Raw genomic sequence first — 19740 nt, 5'->3', positions numbered from 1 at the left:
GTAAATGGGTACTTTTCAGAATGGCAGGCAGTGACTAGTGGGGTACCGCAGGGTTCTGTGCTGGGGCCCCAGCTGTTTACACTGTACATTAATGATTTAGATGAGGGGATTGAGTGTAGTATCTCCAAGTTTGCGGATGACACTAAGTTGGGTGGCAGTGTGAGCTGCGAGGAGGATGCTGTGAGGCTGCAGAGCGACTTGGATAGGTTAGGTGAGTGGGCAAATGCATGGCAGATGAAGTATAATGTGGATAAATGTGAGGTTATCCACTTTGGTGGTAAAAACAGAGAGACAGACTATTATCTGAATGGTGACAGATTAGGAAAAGGGGAGGTGCAAAGAGACCTGGGTGTCATGGTACATCAGTCATTGAAGGTTGGCATGCAGGTGCAGCAGGCGGTTAAGAAAGCAAATGGCATGTTGGCCTTCATAGCAAGGGGATTTGAGTACAGGGGCAGGGAGGTGTTGCTACAGTTGTACAGGGCATTGGTGAGGCCACACCTGGAGTATTGTGTACAGTTTTGGTCTCCTAACCTGAGGAAGGACATTCTTGCTATTGAGGGAGTGCAGCGAAGGTTCACCAGACTGATTCCCGGGATGGCGGGACTGACCTATCAAGAAAGACTGGATCAACTGGGCTTGTATTCACTGGAGTTCAGAAGAATGAGAGGGGACCTCATAGAAACATATAAAATTCTGACGGGGTTAGACAGGTTAGATGCAGGAAGAATGTTCCCAATGTTGGGGAAGTCCAGAACCAGGGGTCACAGTCTAAGGATAAGGGGTAAGCCATTTAGGACCGAGATGCGGAGGAACTTCTTCACCCAGAGAGTGGTGAACCTGTGGAATTCTCTACCACAGAAAGTTGTTGAGGCCAATTCACTAAATATATTCAAAAAGGAGTTAGATGAGGTCCTTACTGCTAGGGGGATCAAGGGGTATGGCGAGAAAGCAGGAATGGGGTACTGAAGTTGAATGTTCAGCCATGAACTCATTGAATGGCGGTGCAGGCTAGAAGGGCCGAATGGCCTACTCCTGCACCTATTTTCTATGTTTCTATGTTTCTATGTTTCTAAGACCCTAGTTTCGTATTCAACGAAATAATTTTCAAACTCAATATAAAATTCTATCCGAGGCCCCTTTACTACAAGCGTATTAATTAACCCTTTCTCATTGCACAATATTAGATCTAAAATAGCCTGTTACCTCGTTGGTTTCTCAACATACTGATCTAGAAAACTATCTTGTTTACATTCCATGAATTTGTTTTCTGCCCTATTACTGCAAATTTGGTTTACCCAGTTTATATGTAAATTAAAGTTCCCCATGATTGCTGTATTACCCTTATTACATGCGTTTCTAATTTCCTGATTATACTCTGCCCTACATTACAACTATTGTTTGAGGGCCTATAAACAACTCCCACCAATGTTTTCTGTCCCTTGCTGTTTCTTAGCTCCACCCAAACTGATTCTACTTCTTGATTATCCGAGCTAAGATCCTTTCTCTCCACTTTCTTTATCCCATCATTTATCATCAGGGCTACCCCTCCTCCTTTTCCATTTTGCCTATTTCTTCTAAAAGTTAAGTATCCTGGAATATTTAGTTCCCAACCTTGGTCACTTTGTAACCACGTCTCTATAATGGCTATTAGATCAAACCTATTAATTTCTATCTGCGCTATTAATTAATCTATTTTGTTGTGAATACTTCACGCATTCAAATATAGTGCCTTTAGCTTTGACTTATTTCTATTCTTCCCTGATGTCACCTTAGTCACTGATGCCTTATTACCTTTGTTACTCTCTCTGTCCCCTCCTGACCCACTCTGCTTATTTTTACCCAAAACTTTAATCTGCTCTAGAGCCTTGACATTTCTCTTACTGCTTGTACATTTATTCTTTCCTGAATCCTTCCACCCCTCATTCATTAGTTTAAAGCCTTGTCTACTGCCCTAGTTATTCTGTTCGCCAGGACACTGGTTCCAGCCCGGTTTAAGTGAAGCCTGTCCCAACGGAACATAGAAACATAGAAAATAGGTGCAGGAGTAGGCCATTCGGCCCTTCTAGCCTGCACTGCCATTCAATGAGTTCATGGCTGAACATGCAACTTCAGTACCCCATTCCTGCTTTCTTGCTATACCCCTTGATCCCCCTAGTAGTAAGGACTACATCTAACTCATTTTTGAATATATTTAGTGAATTGGCCTCAACAACTTTCTGTGGTAGAGAATTCCACAGGTACACCACTCACTGGGTGAAGAGGTTTCTCCTCATCTTGGTCCTAAATGGCTTACCCCTTATCCTTAGACTGTGACCCCTGGTTCTGGACTTCCCCAACATTGTGAACATTCTTCCTGCATCTAACCTGTCTAAACCCATCAGAATTTTAAACGTTTCTATAAGGTCCCCTCTTATTCTTCTGAACTCCAGTGAATACAAGCCCAGTTGATTTAGTCTTTCTTGATAGGTCAGTCCCACCATCCCGGGAATCAGTCTGGTGAACCTTCGCTGCACTCCCTCAATAACAAGAATGTCCTTCCTCAGGTTAGGAGACCAAAACTGTACACAATACTCCAGGTGTGGCCTCACCAAGGCCCTGTACAACTGTAGCAACACCTCCCTGCCCCTGTACTCAAATCCCCTCGCTATGAAGGCCAACATGCCATTTGCTTTCTTAACCGCCTGCTGTACCTGCATGCCAACCTTCCATGACTGATGTACCATGACACCCAGGTCTCGTTGCACCTCCCCTTTTCCTAATCTGTCACCATTCAGATAATAGTCTGTCTCTCTGTTTTTACCACCAAAGAGGACAACCTCACATTTATCCACATTATACTTCATCTGCCATGCATTTGCCCACTCACCTAACCTATCCCTCTTTCCCCAGTACTAGTGCCAGTACCCCATGAACTGAAACCTCTTCCTCCCACACCACTCTTTGAGCCAAGCATTTAAACCTCTAATCTGTTTGTCCCTATGCTAATTTGCGTGTGGCTCAAGTAACAATCCAGAGATTGTTTGAGGTTCTGTGTTTTTTTCTTCCTTTGAGGTTCTGCTTTTTAATTTGGATCCTAACTCATCAAAGTCCCTTAGCAGATCCTCATTCCTGGTTCTATCTATGTAGGGAGGCGACAACACGTTCAAGGACATGGGAGAGGAAAGGGAGGTTGGAGATGGGGCAAGGATAGTTTGCAAGGACGGAGGGGTCGAGGGTTGATTTTATTTAAGGAGAGGGGTGTTGACAGCAGATTTGAGGGAGACAGTACCTGAGGAGAGGGAACCGTTAACAATGTCCGCTAACATGGCAGCCAAAAAAGGAAGTTGGGTGGTCAGCAGTTTAGTGGGAATAGGGTCAAGGGAGCAGGAAGTGGGTCTCATGGACAGGATGAGCTCGGAAAGGTCAAGAGGGGAGATCGGAGAGAAGCTGGAGAAAGATGTGAGTTCAGGGCCAGGGTAGGGTAGAGCCTCAGAGGAAGTTTAGACCAGTGGGCTGGGGAAGGAAGGGAAGAGGCAGCTGATCAGATGGTGTTAATCTTAGAGACAAAGAAGCCCAGGAGCTCCTCACATTTATTGTCGAAGTTGAGGACAGAGACTGGGGAGAGTGGTTTACAGTGGAGAATAGAAGCCAGGAAGAGTGAACGATTTTGGCAGACGAGAGCAGGACTCAATAATGCATTATGAGGTCCAGCCAGATCTGGTGGTGATTGGCTAAACCAGTTGTCTGCCATATCCGTTCAAATCTGCGTCCCTTGGACTTAAGGGAGCGAAGATCAGGGCTGTACCGGGGGGAATGGCCAGGGTGAGAGAGAGTAATTGTTTTAATAGGGACTACGGCATCAAAGGTGGTGGTGAGGGTGTGATTGAGGAGATCAGTAGCTGCAGAAATGTCATGGTGAATGGAGGGGCAAGGACTGGACAGTTGGGAGTTGATAAGTACAGTTGTAAGTGAGTCGGGAGAGAGTTTTTTTCCAGGGGCAGAGAAGGAGGTATGATTGGGGGGGGAGGGGGTCGTGGGAAGGGGGATGTAGGTGGAGAGCGATATGAGGAAGCAGTCAGAGATGGCCTTGTCTGCGATTGACACAATGGGAGTAGCGAGGCCACGAGAGATGGCAACGGTCAAGGGAGTGGCCGTAAATATGGATTGGGGAGTTTACATGGAGGGAGAGATTAAGGGAGGATAGGAGAGTAGTGAACTCAGTGGAGAGAGAGCATGGTGAATTGAGATGGAGATTGAAATCACCGAGGATGAGAAGTCGTTCGGTGCAGAGGCTGAGGGAGGAAAGTAGTGAAGAAATATCAGTAATAAAGTTTTTGTGGTACTTTGGTGGATGGTAGAGAACGAGAATTTTAAATGAGAGGTGAGAGGGGGTGGGGGGTGATGCTTAAAGGAGGAGAAAGTGCTGGAGGAGTAGGGGGACAGACCAAGGTGTGATTTGCTGATGAGAGCCACACCGCCACCACAGCGGTCTGAGCGGGGCATGTGGTGGAAGGTATAGCCAGGCAGAGACGCTTCATTTAAGGGTCAGGTGTCATCGCCCTCAACCAGGTTTCCGTCAAGGCCATGTCATCGATTCCATCATCCACGATAAACTCATGGATATCACCTCCCAAATCCGTGCCCATCTTTCCTGCAATCCCATGTTTGAATCCCTCCAATCCGGTTTCCGCACCTGCCACAGTACCAAAACAGCACTCATCAAAGTCACAAATGACATCCTTTGTGACCGAGACAAACTAAAACTATCCCTCCTCGTCCTTCTTGACTTGTCTACAGCCTTTGACACGGTTGACCCCTCTATCCTTCTCCAATGTCTCGCCACCATTGTCCAGCTGGGTGGGACTGCACTTGCCTGGTTCCATTTTTATTTATCTAATCGTAGCCAGAGAATCACCTGCAACAGCTTCTCTTCCCTCCCCACCCCCCCCGAATCGTTACCTCTGGTGTCCCCCAAAGGCTCTATCATTGGCCCCCTCCTATTTCTCATCTACATGTTGCCCCTTGGCGACATCATCCGGAAACACAATGTCAGTTTCCACATTTTCGCTGATGACACCCAGCTCTATCCACCACTTCTCTTGACCCCTCCACGGTCTCTAAATTGTCAGACTGCTTGTCCGACATCCAGTTCTGGATGAGCAGAAATTTTCTCCGATTGAATATTGGGAAGATCGAAGCCGTTGTTTTTGGTCCCTGCCACAAACTCCGTTCCCTAGCCACTGACTCCATCTCTCTCCCCAAATCCTGTCTGAGGCTGAACCAGACTGCTCGCAACCTTAGTGTCATATATGACCCTGAAATGAGTTTTCGACCACATATCCGCAGCATAACTAAGACCGTCTATTTCCACCTCCGTAATATCACCCGTCTCCGCCCTTGCCTCAGCTCATCCACTGCTGAAGCCCTCATTCATGCCTTTGTTACCTCTGGACTTGACTATTCCAACACACCCCTGGCTGACCTTCCACATTCTACCCTACGTAAACTAGAGTTGATCCAAAACTCTGCTGCTGGTTTCCTAACTCGCACCAAGCCCTGCCCGCCCATCACCCCTGTGCTTGCTGACCTACATTGGCTTCCAGTTAAGCAATGTCTCAATTTCAAGATTCTCATCCTTATTTTGAAATCCCCACATGGCCTTGTCACTCCCTATCTCTAATCTCCTCCAGCCCCACAACTGCCTCGCCCCCGCCGCCGAGATGTCTGCACTCTAATTCTGCCCTCTTGAGCATCCCTGATTATAATCGCTCAACCACTGGTTGCCATGTCTTCTGTTGTCTCGGCACCAAGCTATGTAACTGCCTAAATCCCTCTGCCTCTCTACCTATCTTTCCTCCTTCAAGATGTTCCTCAAAACCTACCTCTTTGACCAAGGTTTTGGTCACTTATCCTAATTTCTCCTTATGTGGCTCGGTGTCAAATTTTTTGTCTCATAATACTCCTGTGAAGTGCCTTGGAACGTTTCACTATCTCAAAGATGTTATATAGATACAAGTTGTTGTTGTAATTGGATCCTACATGGACCACGACAACTGGGTCCTCTCCCTCCCATTCCAAGTTCTTCTCCAGCCGCTAGGAGATATCCTTAACCCTGGCAGCAGGGAGGCAACACAACCTCCCGAATTCCGTCACGGATGCAGAGAACAGTATCTATCCCCCTGACGAGACTGACGCCTACCACTTTAACATTCCTTTTTTCTCTTTCCTCCCCCCCTCCCCCCCTTGAATGGCCTCCTGTACCACGGTGCCACTCTCTTAATGACTCCACGAGGCAGGGGTATGACACTTGAACTGTACAGACTGTAGTCCTTTATTGCAGCTCCTAGAGTGAGGACACCAAGAGGTGAGCTCCCTTTTATACTGGGTTACCTGCAGTGTACAGGTTACCCTTAGGTCTCCAGCAGCAGCACCCTCTGGTGTACAGGTATGGCATATACAGGGTGAAGGTACATTCAGGTCTAGTGTTACAGTACAACATTAACATGCATACATAACAACACTCCCCCTAAGCCTTTCCCAAGTCCTTATTGCCATGACATGGGGAGGTGATCAGTAGTGGGCTGTGGGAGGTTGTGGTGAGGGTTGTGTGGGTGCCAGGTGTGATCCCTGTGCTCGTGGCTGCACTCATCCATTTCCCCCCCCTACACACAAGGACCATGTGGGTGTCACTGTTGGAGGATTCCGCAGTGGTGGAGCCAATGCAATGGGTAAGGTACATACATTGTAGAATGGGTAGGTGGTGGCGTTTGGTGGTGGGCAGGGCCACAGGGCTGTGTGGGCTCCTTGTCTTCCATTGGTGGTGGAAGTCTGGTCATCCCAGGTTCCGCAGGGAAAGCTGGATGGTACTGGCCTCTTGCTCCCGGTGCTGGCCCTGGTGGCCAGGGGGGGTAGGGTCGATCTGGGGCAGGTTGCCAGTGGTAATGGCTGTGCTGTCCATTGACCGCTGTCCCTGCAGTGGGTCTGCTCCCACTGGGTGTGTGTGAGCCCTTCCTGGGGCATCACATTGGTCCCGAAAGCGCAGGCTACATGGTCGGGTAGCCAGCTGGACCTGGGTGTCTCCCATGGAGGATTTCCTCTGTACATTGACTTTATACCTGTAGAACCCGGTATCATTTATCATTCTACCTTTAGCATGCATGACACATTGGTCCCGATCGCAACTAGTCGACTCAACATTGCTATCTCTCTTTACACTTTCAAATTTTGCAATTAGGACGCTTTCTTGTATATCGGTATCTCTGTACAGGGTTACATTTATCACATTAGCATTTCTGGCATCACTGTTCAACGGTGCAAACTTGTTATTTACGTCACTTTTTGAAGCATTCGTTATATTTCTCCCATTAGCCTTGCCAGCATCACCATTTAACATTATATTTGTATACCTGCATTCAGTTACTGAACTTTCATCTTTAATATCACTGGCATCGCTGTGCCTAGAGTGGAACTGTCCCTTTAATTTTTTTGGGTTGCCGGTCTCCTTTAAGAGGGCCTTACCCCAATCCGGTTCGCCGCTCGGTATCACGTGTTACTCCATCTACGCTGCCCCTCGTGGTCTGGTCGTGACCATCTTGATTCCAGGTGCTTCGCCTCGCTGTGCGGGCGCCATCTTCTCTCTCTCCGTGAGGTAGGCTGCGGTGATCCTTTTCTCCCAGGTTCTGCCACGGATGCCGGGAATCTACCTTCTGCACCAATCTTCTTCCTTCGGAGTCCTGCCACGGCCCGAAAGGTGAGGTCTGCTGTTCAGGTTGGATCATCTCGCCGCAGTATTGTGCGGTCTGTGCCGTTGCCACGAAGTCGAGCTGGACGGTGGGGTTTCCAGGTGCTGCAATGGATCCACGTAGGGTGTCGATCGCCGGGGCCCGGAGGCCTTCGTCGCTCTGACTGATTTGGACTTGCTTCATCCACCTTCTGCCCAGCAACGTTGGACCATCAATGGCAACAATCCACAGGGGAAGCTTGTGCATTGCGCCGCCATGGATACCTGGACATCCACACTGCCAACAACTGGGATCGTGCCTTTTGTGTAGGTGAGCAGCTTTGCCTGGATTGGAGACATTTTTGCTCGTTTGGTGGAATTGTCCCAGAGTTTCTCGAAGGCCGTCTGATTCATCAACGACTGGCTCGTCCCTGTGTCGATCTCAACGAGACTGGAACACCGTTGATTTCCATCTTCATTTTCCACGGGGAACTCTCGGTGGAGCAGATATATACTCCGTACTTTTCTTCCAGGAGCTGAGCAGCTTCATCTTCATCAATGTCGGAGCCCAGGTGATCGGCCAACTCTTCAGCGACTCAGCGAGTAAAACTTTTTCTACACATTCGCTGAAGGTGACCTTTATTGTTGCAGCCTTTGCAGGTATAGTCTTTGTATCGGCAATAGTGGGCCCCATGTGGCAGACTCCGGGTTGTGGGACTCGGGGCAGCATTCTTGCCTCTGAAAGTCGCCATTCGGTTCACTGTACTCGCCGGGTTAGAGTCCTGGGTTTGAGTCATCATGCTTTTGGAGTCACAGACCGAAATCATGAATGCCTGGCTCACTTTGATTGCCTTCAGCAGGGTGACCGTAGTGTCCACAGAGAGCATTTTATGGAGGAGGCTCTCGTGGCCGATTCCAATAATGAAGATGTCCCTTAGTGCTTCGGTGAGGTGGTCGCCAAAATCACACGATGCAGCTAACCTTCTTAGATCTGCAGCATATTTAGCAATTTCTTGGCCTTTGGGCCGCCGGTGAGTGTAAAACCAGTGCCTGGCTGTGAGGGTTTAAGTTGTTCTTGTATTAAAGTTATGAGCTCCGCATAGGTCTTGGTTGTCGTCTTTGCTGGGGCTAGCAGGTCCCTGACGAGGCCATGGATTGTGGGCCCATAGCTGCTGAGCAGGATGGCCCTGCTCTGCGCTTGTTCGCCAGCGAGATCGGTGAGTCCCCAGCCAGGTCGTTCACAATGAAAAAGTGTTCTAGCCTTTCCACAAAGGCATCCCAATCTTCCCCATCTGCGAATTGGAGGAAGTTGCTTAGATTAGTCATGTTGTGCGTGGAAATTCGTAACCTCGTCGGCAGTTATTGTGTATGCAAGCACTCTCTTCATGACTCCACGAGGCACTTGAGGGGTATGGCACTTGAACTGTACAGAATGTAGTCCTTTATTGCAGCTCCTAGAGTGAGGACACCAAGAGGTGAGCTCTCTTTTACACTTAGTTATCTACTGTGTACAGGTAACCCTTAGGTCTCCAGCAGCAGCACCCTCTGGTGTACAGGTATGGCATATACAGGGTGATGGTACATTCAGGTCTAGTGTTACAGTACAACATTAACATGCATACATAACAGCCATGGTCAGTTTGTCCATCCTCCCTGCAGTTCTTGTTCTCATCCTTACAGGCAACAAGTACCTCATACCTGTTGGACAAGGTCAAGGGCTGAGGCTCCTACATCACTATATCTTACGTCCCCATACCTTCCTGACTCGCACTTACACCTTCCTGTTCCTGACAATTGATGAACTCAAAAGTATTGCTTTACCTAAGGGGTGTGACTACCTCCTACAGCAACAACTTGTATTTATATAAGAACATAAGAAATAGGAACAGGAGTAGGCCATTTGGCCCCTCGAGCCTGCTCCGCCATTCAATAAGATCATGGCTGATCTCATGGACTCAGCTCCGCTTCGCTACCTGCTCCCCATAACCCTTTCGTCCCTTATAGCTCAAAAATCTGTCTATCTCCACCTTAAATATATTCAATGACCCAGCCTCCACAAGTCTCTGGGATAGTGAATTCCACAGATTTACAACCCTCTGAGAGAAGAAATTTCTCCTCATCTCAGTTTTAAATGGGCGGCCCCTTATTCTAAGACTATGTCACCTAGTTTTAGTTTCCCCTATGAGTGAAAATATCCGCCTTGCATCCACCTTGTCGAGCCTCCTCATTATCTTATGTTTCAATAAGATCACCTCTCATTCTTCTGAACTCCAATGAGTAGAGGCATAACCAACTCAACCTTTTTCATATAGATTATGCCAGTGGCTCATTACGTTCATATACATTCACGTCCTAGAGCCGCAGGTCGAGGTCATGAATGCCTGGTTCATGGTGATGTCCTTCTGCAGTGTGACTGTGGTATCCGCAGATAGTAGCCTGCGAAGAAGGCCCTCATGGCCGATTCCGATGACAAAGATATCCTGCTGCGCTTCGGCGATGTGGTCGCCGAAATGACACAGTGCCGCCAGCCTCCTGAGGTCTGCAGCATATTTCGCGATTTCCTGGCCTTTGGGCCGTCGGTGGGTATAAAACCGGTGTATGGCTGTGAGGATACTCTCTTTGGGCTTGAGTTGTTCTTGGATCAGCGTTACAAGCTCCTCGTACGTCTTGGTCGTTGTCTTCGCTGGTGCCAGCAAGTCCTTGACGAAGCCATAGACGGTGGGCCCACAAATGGTTAGCAGGATAGCTCTGCGCTTATCAGCCACTGTGGCTGTATTATCGCCTGCCAGGTCGTTTGCTGTAAAGAAATGGTCGAGCCTCTCCGCAAAGGCGTCGCAATCATCACCATCAGCGAACTGCTGCAACATACCAAGGTTAGCTATTTTCGTGTGTAAGTCCGTAATCTCGTCGCCAATTGTTGTATCTTTAGATGCTCTGATAATGACTCCACGAGGCAATGCATTGCACTTGAACTGCAGTGACCTTAATCCATTTAATATAACTCCAGAGTGAGGATAACACATGGTGGCCTGCCTTTTATGGTGAAGAAGGCAAATGGTATGTTGGCCTTCATAGCTGGGGGATTTGAGTATAGGAGCAGGGAAGTCTTACTGCAGTTGTACAGGACCTTGGTGATGCCTCACCTGGAATATTGTGTTCAGTTTTGGTCTCCTAATCCGAGGAAGGACGTTCATGCTATTGAGGGAGTGCAGCGAAGGTTCACCAGACTGATTCCTGGGATGGCAAGACTGACATATGAGAAGAGACTGGATCTACTGGGCCTGGATTCACTGGAGTATAAAATTCTGATGGGACTGGACAGGTTAGATGCAGGAAGAATGTTCCCAATGTTGGGGAAGTCCAGAACCAGGGGACACAGTCTAAGGATATAGGGTAAGCCATTTAGGACTGAGATGAGGAGAAACTTCTTCACTCAGAGAGTTGTTAACCTATGGAATTCCCTACCGCAAAGAGTTGTTGATGCCAGTTCATTGGATATATTCAAGAGGGAGTTAGATATGGCCCTTACGGCTAAAGGGATCAAGGGGTATGGAGAGAAAGCAGAAAAGGGGTACTGAGGTGAATGATCAGCCATGATCTTATTGAATGGTGGTGCAGGCTCGAAGGGCCAAATGGCCTCCTCCTGCACCTATTTTCTATGTTTCTATACTCACCAACCAATCACCTGTGACGTCATTGTCCCGTTCAGGTCCACCTGTGTACTGACTGTTGTGTCCTTACACTCTACTGTACATCAACACGAGGCACATACTGGAGACAAGGTCACTCTGTGACTTGTACCTTTATTCACAGGACCAAGAAGTGATGACCCTGCCTGGGACCTCCCTTTATATACCTGGATGACCAGGTGAGGAGTGTCTCCCACAAGTTCACCCCCTGTGGTCAAGGTGTGCATTTCTTAGGTGTATACAGTGTACAGTGTTGTTACATGAAGGTTACAGTTACATGAAAGTTACATACATGACATCATCTCTTCCCCCCCCCCCCCCCCCCCCCCAAACGTCTTTGGGTCAAAGATTGAGTCTTTCAGGCGGTCGACGCTCTCTCGTGGAGGCGCCGCAGTTTGGGCTCTGGTTGTTGAGCCTTGGCATGCGTATCTGTCCCCTGTGGTGATTCCGGCTCGTCCGGGCTGGCCGCAGGGACTGTGCATGCTGCTGACGGTTCTTGTTGCTCGTTCACTGGCGGTGGTGTGGGCAACATCTCATGATTTCCTCAGGTTCCTCAGTGTCCATGCTGAACCTTTCTTTTACTTGCTCCAGATGCTTGCAGCATATCTGTCCATTGTTAAGTGACCCTATTCCTCTCTTTACCAATTACAGTACCCTCGAGCCACTTGGGCCCCAAAGCGTGATTAAGAACAAATAAAGGGTCATTAATTTCTATACATCTCCCCTTTGAGTTACGGTCATGGCATTCATTTTGGGACTGGCGCTTGCCCTCAACAATGTCAGACAGGACTGGATGAATGAGGGACAGCCGAGTTTTCAGTGTGCGTTTCTTGAGTAGTTCCGCTGGCGGGACTCCCTTGAGCGAATGCGGTCGGGACCTGTAGGCCAGCAGGAGGCGCGACAGGCGGCATTGAAGAAAGGGTCCCTGAATCCGGAGCATGCCTTGTTTTATGATTTGGACCGCACGTTCCACCTGGCCATTGGAAGCCAGCTTGAACGGTGCTGTCCTGACATGTTTGATGCCATTACCCGACATGAACTCCTGGAATTCGTAGCTAGTGAAGCACGGGCCGTTGTCGCTAACTAGGATGTCCGGCAAGCCGTGGGTCACAAACACCGCACGCAGACTCTCCACTGTTGTGGATGTCATGCCCGAATTCAATATGATGCACTTGATCCATTTCGAGTACGCATCAACAACAATGAGGAACATTTTCCCCATGAACGGGCCCGCGTAGTCTACGTGAATACGTGACCATGGCTTGGTGGGCCAGGGCCACGGGCTGAGTAGGGTCTCCCTGGGGGCATTGCCCAGCTGGGCACACGTCGTGCACCTGCGAACACAGTGTTCCAGGTCTGCATCAATTCCCGGCCATCATACATGTGACCGGTCAATGGTTTTCATTAGCACAATGCCTGGGTGCTCGCTGTGGAGTTCCCTGATGAATGCTTCCCCTCCCTTCTCGGGCATGACTGCCCGGCTGCCCCATAGTAGGCAGTCGGCTTGGATTGAGAGTTCATCCATCCGTCTGTGAAACGGTCTGACCTCTTCAGGGCATGCTCCGTGTGCAGGCGCCCAATCCCCAGTCAGGACACATTTCTTAATTAAGGATAGGAGGGCATCTCTGTTTGTCCATGTTTTGATCTGGTGGGCTGTGATGGGGGAGCCTGCACTGTCGAAAGCATCGACAGCCATGACCATCTCAGCGCTTTGCTCCGCTGCCCCCTCAGTGGTGGCCAGTGGAAGCCTGCTGAGCGCGTCAGCGCGATTTTTGGTGCCTGGCCGGTGCCGTACGATGCCGTATGGTGTAGTCATACGCAGCCAGCGTGAGAGCCCATCGCTGACGCATTGGGATTGACAGCTTTGCTATCGGACAGCAGGGATGTTAACGGCTTGTGGTCCATTTCTAACTCGAACCTTCTGCCAAAAAGGTACTGGTGCATCTTTTTCCCCCCGTAGACACATGCCAGTGCTTACTTTTCAACCATCCCATATCCCCTTTCTGCTTGAGAGAGCGACCTGGAAGCATAAGCCACAGGTTGGAGTTGGCCCTCATCATTACTCTGCTGCAACAAGCACCCAACCACATAGGATGATGCATGGCATGTCAAAACCAGCTTCTTACAGAGGTTGTACAGGGTCAACAGCTTATTAGAAAAAAGCAGGTTCCGCGCCCGATTGAAAGCCCATTCCTGACAGTCCCCCCAAAACCAATCGTAATCCTTATTCAGGAGCATGTGTAGCGGCTCCAACAATGTGCTTAAGTTCAGCAGAAAGTTCCCGAAATAATTCAATAGTCCCAGAACTGAACGCAACTCCTATGTGTTGCCGGGCCTGGGCACGCGACGTATTGCCTCCGTTTTGGATTCGGTAGGCCGGATCCCGTCTGCGGCAACCCTCATGCCCAAAAACTTGACCTCTGGGGCCAAAAACACACATTTAGACTTCAGTCGCAGGCCTATCCGGTCCAGTCGACGTAGCACCTCCTCCAGGTTGTGGAGGTGTTCCTCGGTGTCTCGACCCGTGATAAGGATGTTGTCCTGAAATACGATTGTTCCGGGGATGGATTTGAGCAGGCTTTCCATGTTCCTTTGAAAGATAGCGGCCGCTGATCGAATGCCAAACAGACACCTGTTGTAAACAAACAGCCCCTTGTGCGTGGTGATGGTGGCCAGTAGCTTGGATTCTTCGGCCAGTTCTTGGGTCATGTAGGCCGAAGTGAGGTCCGACTTGGTGAACAGCTTGCCGCCTGCCAGCGTGGCAAAAAGATCCTCCGCTCTCGGAAGCAGGTATTGGTCTTGTAGTGACACTCGGTTGATGGTGGCCTTGTAATCACCACAGATCCTGACCGAGCCATCCGTTTTTAGGACAGGGACGATGGGGCTTGCCCAGTCGCTGAATTCAATGGGCAAAATTATGCCCTCTCTTGGCAACCTGTCCAACTCACTCTCAGTTTTCTCCCGCATCACATACGGCACAGCTCTGGCTTTATGGTGCATTGGTGTGGCATCCGGGGTGATGCGTATCACTACTTTGGTACCTTTGAAAGTCCCGACGCCTGGGTGAAATAGTGACTCAAACTTTTGTAGGACCTGTGAACATGAACTTCGCTCCACAGATGAAATGGCGTGCACATCCCCCCATTTCCAGTTCATCTCGGCTAGCCAACTCCTCCCCAAAAGCGCGGGACCATTTCCCGGGATAATCCAGAGTAGCAGTCGGTTCTCTGATCCACTATGTGTGACCACCAACATTGCACTGTCTAGCACTCGGATGATCTCTTTGGTGTACGTCCATAATTGCGTGTCAATGCGTTCTAGTTTGGGTCTGCTAGCTCTGAGTGGTCCTAGTTTCTCGAATTGTTGGACACTCATAAGTGATTGGCTGGCTCCTGTGTCCAGCTCCATGCGTACCGGGATGCCGTTTAACAGTACTCTCATCATCATAGGTGGCGTCTTTGTGTATGAGCTGTGGATGTTTGCCACCTGAACCCGCTGAACTTCAGTGTCCATTGCTGTGTCCCAAGCATAACCCTGCCTTGCAGACCCCTCTTGTAGTTCATCCGCTTCGTAGGCCAGCCTCGCTGCGGGCTTCCTGCACATTCTGGCTAAATATCCACTCAAGTTACAATTTCTGCAGATAAATTGTTGAAACCTGCAGGTTTTCGCAGCATGTCTGCCCCCGCACCTCCAGCAGGAGCTGAGATTGTTGTGAACAAAAGAACTGTTACCAGGCATTCCTCTCTGATTGTCTCTTTGATTACTCTTGAGCACTCTGTTAGTGGGTGTCAATGGCCCCATCCCGGGACGTATTGTCCCTTGTGATGGTGTAAATGTCCTTTCAACCTGCCATTGTCTCTGTTGAGGACCCACCCTAGAGTCTGTTACTGCCTGGTTGGTGTCGAATTGCCCTTGCCTGCCTGCGGGGTTCTGAGTCGCGTTTACCATGTCAACTCCCTGCTCCATCGCCACGTTGGGAGCAGAGTTGCGCGCGTATATGATCTTGGTTTCCTCCTCGCCCGCCATGAAGGTTTGAGCCATCAACGCTGCTGCTTCCAAGGTCAAGTCCTTGGTCTCAATTAGCTTCCTAAAACTCCCGGCATGGCCAATGCCCTCAATGAAGAAATCCCGTAACATCTCCCCCCCCCTGCAGGTGTTTGTGAAGTTAGAGGCTGGCCAAGCGCCGAAGGTCCACAACAAAGTCCAGTATGCTCTGCCCTTCCCGACGTCAGTGCATATAGAATCGGTGTCGGGCCATGTGTATACTGCTTGCCGGATTGAGGTGCTCATCGATCAGTTTGCTGAGCTCCTCGAAGGTCTTGTCCGCCGGCTTCTCGGATGCGAGCAGGTCTTTCATCAGCACGTACATCTTAGGTCCACAGCTGGTCAGTAGATGCGCCCTTCGCTTGTCAGCCGCTGCCGCTCCCAGCCAGTCCTTCGTGACAAAGCTCTGCTGGAGCCTCTCAACGAAATCGTCCCAGTTCTCATCAACACAGTACCATTTCTCTGTGCTATCAGTGGCCATTCTCGTGAGTTGTTGATTCCCGTTTCTCGTCGTCAAATGTTGTGTCCTTACACTCTACTGTAAATCAACACGAGGCACATACTGGAGACAAGGTCACTCTGTGACCTGTACCTTTATTCACGGGATCAAGGAGTGATGACCCTGTGTGGGACCTCCCTTTATATACCTGGATGACCAGGTGAGGAGTGTCTCCCACAAGTTCACCCCCTGTGGTCAAGGTGTGCATTTCTTAGTCTATACAGTGTACAGTGTTGTTACATGAAGGTTACAGTTACATGAAGGTTACATACATGTCACTGACCTCATCTTGAAAACTGTAAAGTTGCTTTGCATTAAGACTAGTTACTGCAGTAAACCTGGAAAGAGACGGCCTGGATAGACATATAAGCCTTCACACATTGTGCTTTCATCTGTGGGACTAGACTGATGAAACCAAATTATTTCCCTTATCTCATGCTCCAGTGCGAAAAATTGCTTCTCATCCCAATTCCTATTGAGTGCGGGTTCACAACACAAAGCTGGCCACAATGTGACACAGTTTAGTACTCTCATTCTTACGATAAGGATAGCAGATGTAAAAATTCACATTGGTAAAGTATGGGTGCTACTCCGAGGTTGGGGCTAGGGCAGAGCAGAGGGAGCTTTAAAAATAAAGAAGGACTTGCATTTATAAAGCACCTTTCCCAGCCTCAGGATGTCTCAAATCGCTTTTAACCAATGAACTACAAAAGTGTAGCCGCTGTTGTACTATATGAAATGCGGCAGCCAATTTGAGCACAGCAAGCTTCCACAAACAGCAATGTGATAATGACGAGCTAATCTCTTGCAGTGATATTGATTGAGGGATAAATATTGGCTAGGACACTGGAGAGAACTCTGCTGCTCTTCTTCAAAATTGCGCTGTGGGATCTATTACGCCCACTTGAGAGAGCAGGCAGGGTTTTGGTTTAATGTCTCACCCGAAAGACGGCATCTCTGGCAATGCAGCACTCCTGCAGTACTGTACCGAAGTGTCAGCCTAGATTACGTGCTCAAGTCTCTGGAACTCACTGAAATAAAAGTGAAAACAAGACGCGAGATCAATTTTCCGTACTTCTCTTGTCTGGAACCCGAATAAATAACAGACCATTTCAAGAGCAGTGCTGTCTTTGCAATGACCCTACCAAGTCCTTTCTAAAATCATCGGAAAGAGCTCATTTGGAATATTGTGCGTAGTTTTGGGCTCTGTCTGAAACAAGGAAGATTAAGAGGGCATCTAATAGAGGTTTTCAGCTTTGAGAGGGTAAATAGTGACAGATTGTTTCGTGAATTCATAACAAAGGGACATGGACTCAGGATTATTACTTGAAGAATGTAGAGGAAATTTTATCCACACAGATGGTTATCAGAATGCGGAATCGGTCACCACTAGTGATGACTGAGGCAGAGACTAACATTTTTTAAAGGGAGTTGACTATGCATTTGAAAAAGATAAGTGGAAAGAACGGGGAAATGGGATTGGAGAGCTCCAACTGAAGAGCTAACAATGACAGATGAATGATGATCTGAATGGTTTCCTGTGAGTGAAGCTTAACCATGTCTCAATTTAAATATCCTGCACCATGTAATCTTGTGAAACAAAGAGAGTCAGCTTTATTACATTATAGTTTCTTTCCATGTTACTGAGGGTAGGGGGCAGAAATGTCATTGCCTGTTTTGTCCTGGTGGTTGAAACTTTTCCAGGGAATTTTAGTCAATAAACAAAAACAGAAATTTAATTAATTAATTTTACTGAGCCAAAATTTAGTGGTGAGCTCTGGGCCCCGACACACTGGGCTCGGACAGTTCCAGTGTGAGCTCTGGGCCAGTCTGAATATTTCCGTTTTGCACCTCAGTCATCCTTCAGGCCACGAAGTGAGTCTGCTGGTCTTGTGCCAAATGAAGGACAGCTCCTTGCTGTGAGTCCTTGGCCATTAGGAACTTGGTTGGATCTGTCCAACTTATTAACATGATTTTTTTTTAACTAATATTGGAGGACAGCTACAAAAGGAAAATTCTACATATCCAAACAGACGTGTGGCTTTTCTATAACGACAAAAACAACTAATCCATATTAGTACTTCATGGAATTCAATATTGCAGTCTTACTGAAAGATAAAGTTGCACGTATACAGACTATTTTAGATAGGTCTTGATTAGCAAATACTTGTAAGACTTGTAGCCCGAGTGGGGGAAATCAAACCGTTAAATCCTTTCTTTTGTATTTCATTGATTTAGGAGGACCCCAGGCCTCAAACTCCGACTCTTGCCAAACATTTTCTAGATTCCAAATGAGGGCTTGGGACCTGCACCGTATGACCCAGTGTGAGTCCATTTAGTAGGTTCTTGGGTTGCTACGAAACAATATCATTAAAATAAATTATTTGTCTAGACATTAGGGTAAAATTCTTTCCGTAATATTTTACTAAACAAATCGGTCTAAATGGGATTTCTGGTTTCTTCTATTGGTATAATTTTAAAAATATTTATTGGTGGTGCTTTTTAAAAAAACATGTGGAAAAATAACTCCTTCCATTGAAAATTGATTGAGGGAGTGCGAGAAGAACCCAACTGGCAATTCATGTCATTGAGTAATGACGACTTTCATTATACCCAGTAGTTTTTCTTTAATCCTACACACTCTTCTAGCATTGCATAACTTCTGGAACATAGGGCCCAAGTTTCCACATGATTCGCACCTGATTTTTAGGAGCAACTGGTGGAGAACGGACTATTTTAGAAATCGCAATTCTCCACATTTTTTTTTCTGCAGTTCTAGTCAGGTAGAACAGTTCTAGTTTAGAACAGAATTTTTTCTTCAAAAGGGGGCGTGTCCGGCCACTGACGCCTAATTTGAAAGTTTCCACAGTGAAAATGTACTCCAAACTAAAGTAAGAATGGAGCAAGTGAAGATTTTTGTAGAACTGAAAAAACCTGTTCTACACATTAAAAAATCAGGCGCAGGTTACAAATTAGGCGTCCAGAACGAGGTGGGGGGGAGGGAACTCATTAAATTCTATAATAAATCCTTATTTATACTTCTACAAATATTATACAAATAAATCCAAAACTGAATAAAACATTTATAAGCCAAGAAAAGATTAAATAAACCATCTTCCTACCTGTGTGAAAGTGCTTCAGCCAGGGAGAATTCTGCAGCCGTTCGTGCCGCTGAGGGGGGAGAGAGGGAGGGGAGAGAGGGAGGGGAGAGAGGGAGGGGGAGAGAGAGAGGGGGGGCGGGAGAGAGAGAGGAGAGAGAGGAGAGGAGGAGGGAAGAGGAGAGGAGAGGGGAGGGAGAGGGAGGGAGGAGGAGGGGAGGGAGGGAGGGAGGGGAGGGAAGAGGGGGGGAGGGGAGGAGAGAGGGAGGGAGGGAGAGAGGGGGAGGGAGAGAGAAGGGAGGAGGGAGAGCGAGGGGGAGGGAGGGAGAGAGAGGGGGAGAGAGGGAGGGAGGAGGGAGAGGGAGAGAGAGGGAGGGAGAGGGAGAGAGAGAGAGGGGAGGGAGGGAGAGAGAGGAGGGGAGAGAGAGAGAGGGAGGGAGGGAGAGAGAGGGGAGGGAGGGAGAGAGAGGGGAGGGAGGGAGAGAGAGGGAGAGGGGGGAGAGAGAGGGGAGGGGGGAGAGAGAGGGGAGGGAGGGGGAGAGAGGGAGGGAGGGGGAGAGAGAGAGGGGAGGAGGAGGGGAGGGAGAGGGGAGGGAGGGAGAGGGGAGGGAGAGAGAGGGGAGGGAGGAGAGAGAGAGGGAGGGAGGGAGAGAGAGAGGGGAGGGAGGGAGAGAAGGGAGGGGAGGGAGAGAGAGGGGAGGGAGGGAG

The 19740-nt window shown here is 48.6% G+C and overlaps 1 pseudogene; it reads left to right on the top strand.

Moving 5' to 3' along the window:
• LOC139260296 (coiled-coil domain-containing protein 17-like) overlaps nt 1-18263 on the top strand; it is a 74318-nt pseudogene extending 56055 nt beyond the window's left edge.
• Nucleotides 18264-19740: the final 1477 nt, after the last annotated feature.

Source organism: Pristiophorus japonicus, chromosome 1, assembly GCF_044704955.1.
Source record: "Pristiophorus japonicus isolate sPriJap1 chromosome 1, sPriJap1.hap1, whole genome shotgun sequence".
Classification (NCBI taxonomy): Eukaryota; Metazoa; Chordata; class Chondrichthyes; family Pristiophoridae; genus Pristiophorus; species Pristiophorus japonicus.
Note: the sequence above shows the minus strand (reverse complement) of the source record. Positions and strands in the feature narration are given on the sequence as shown.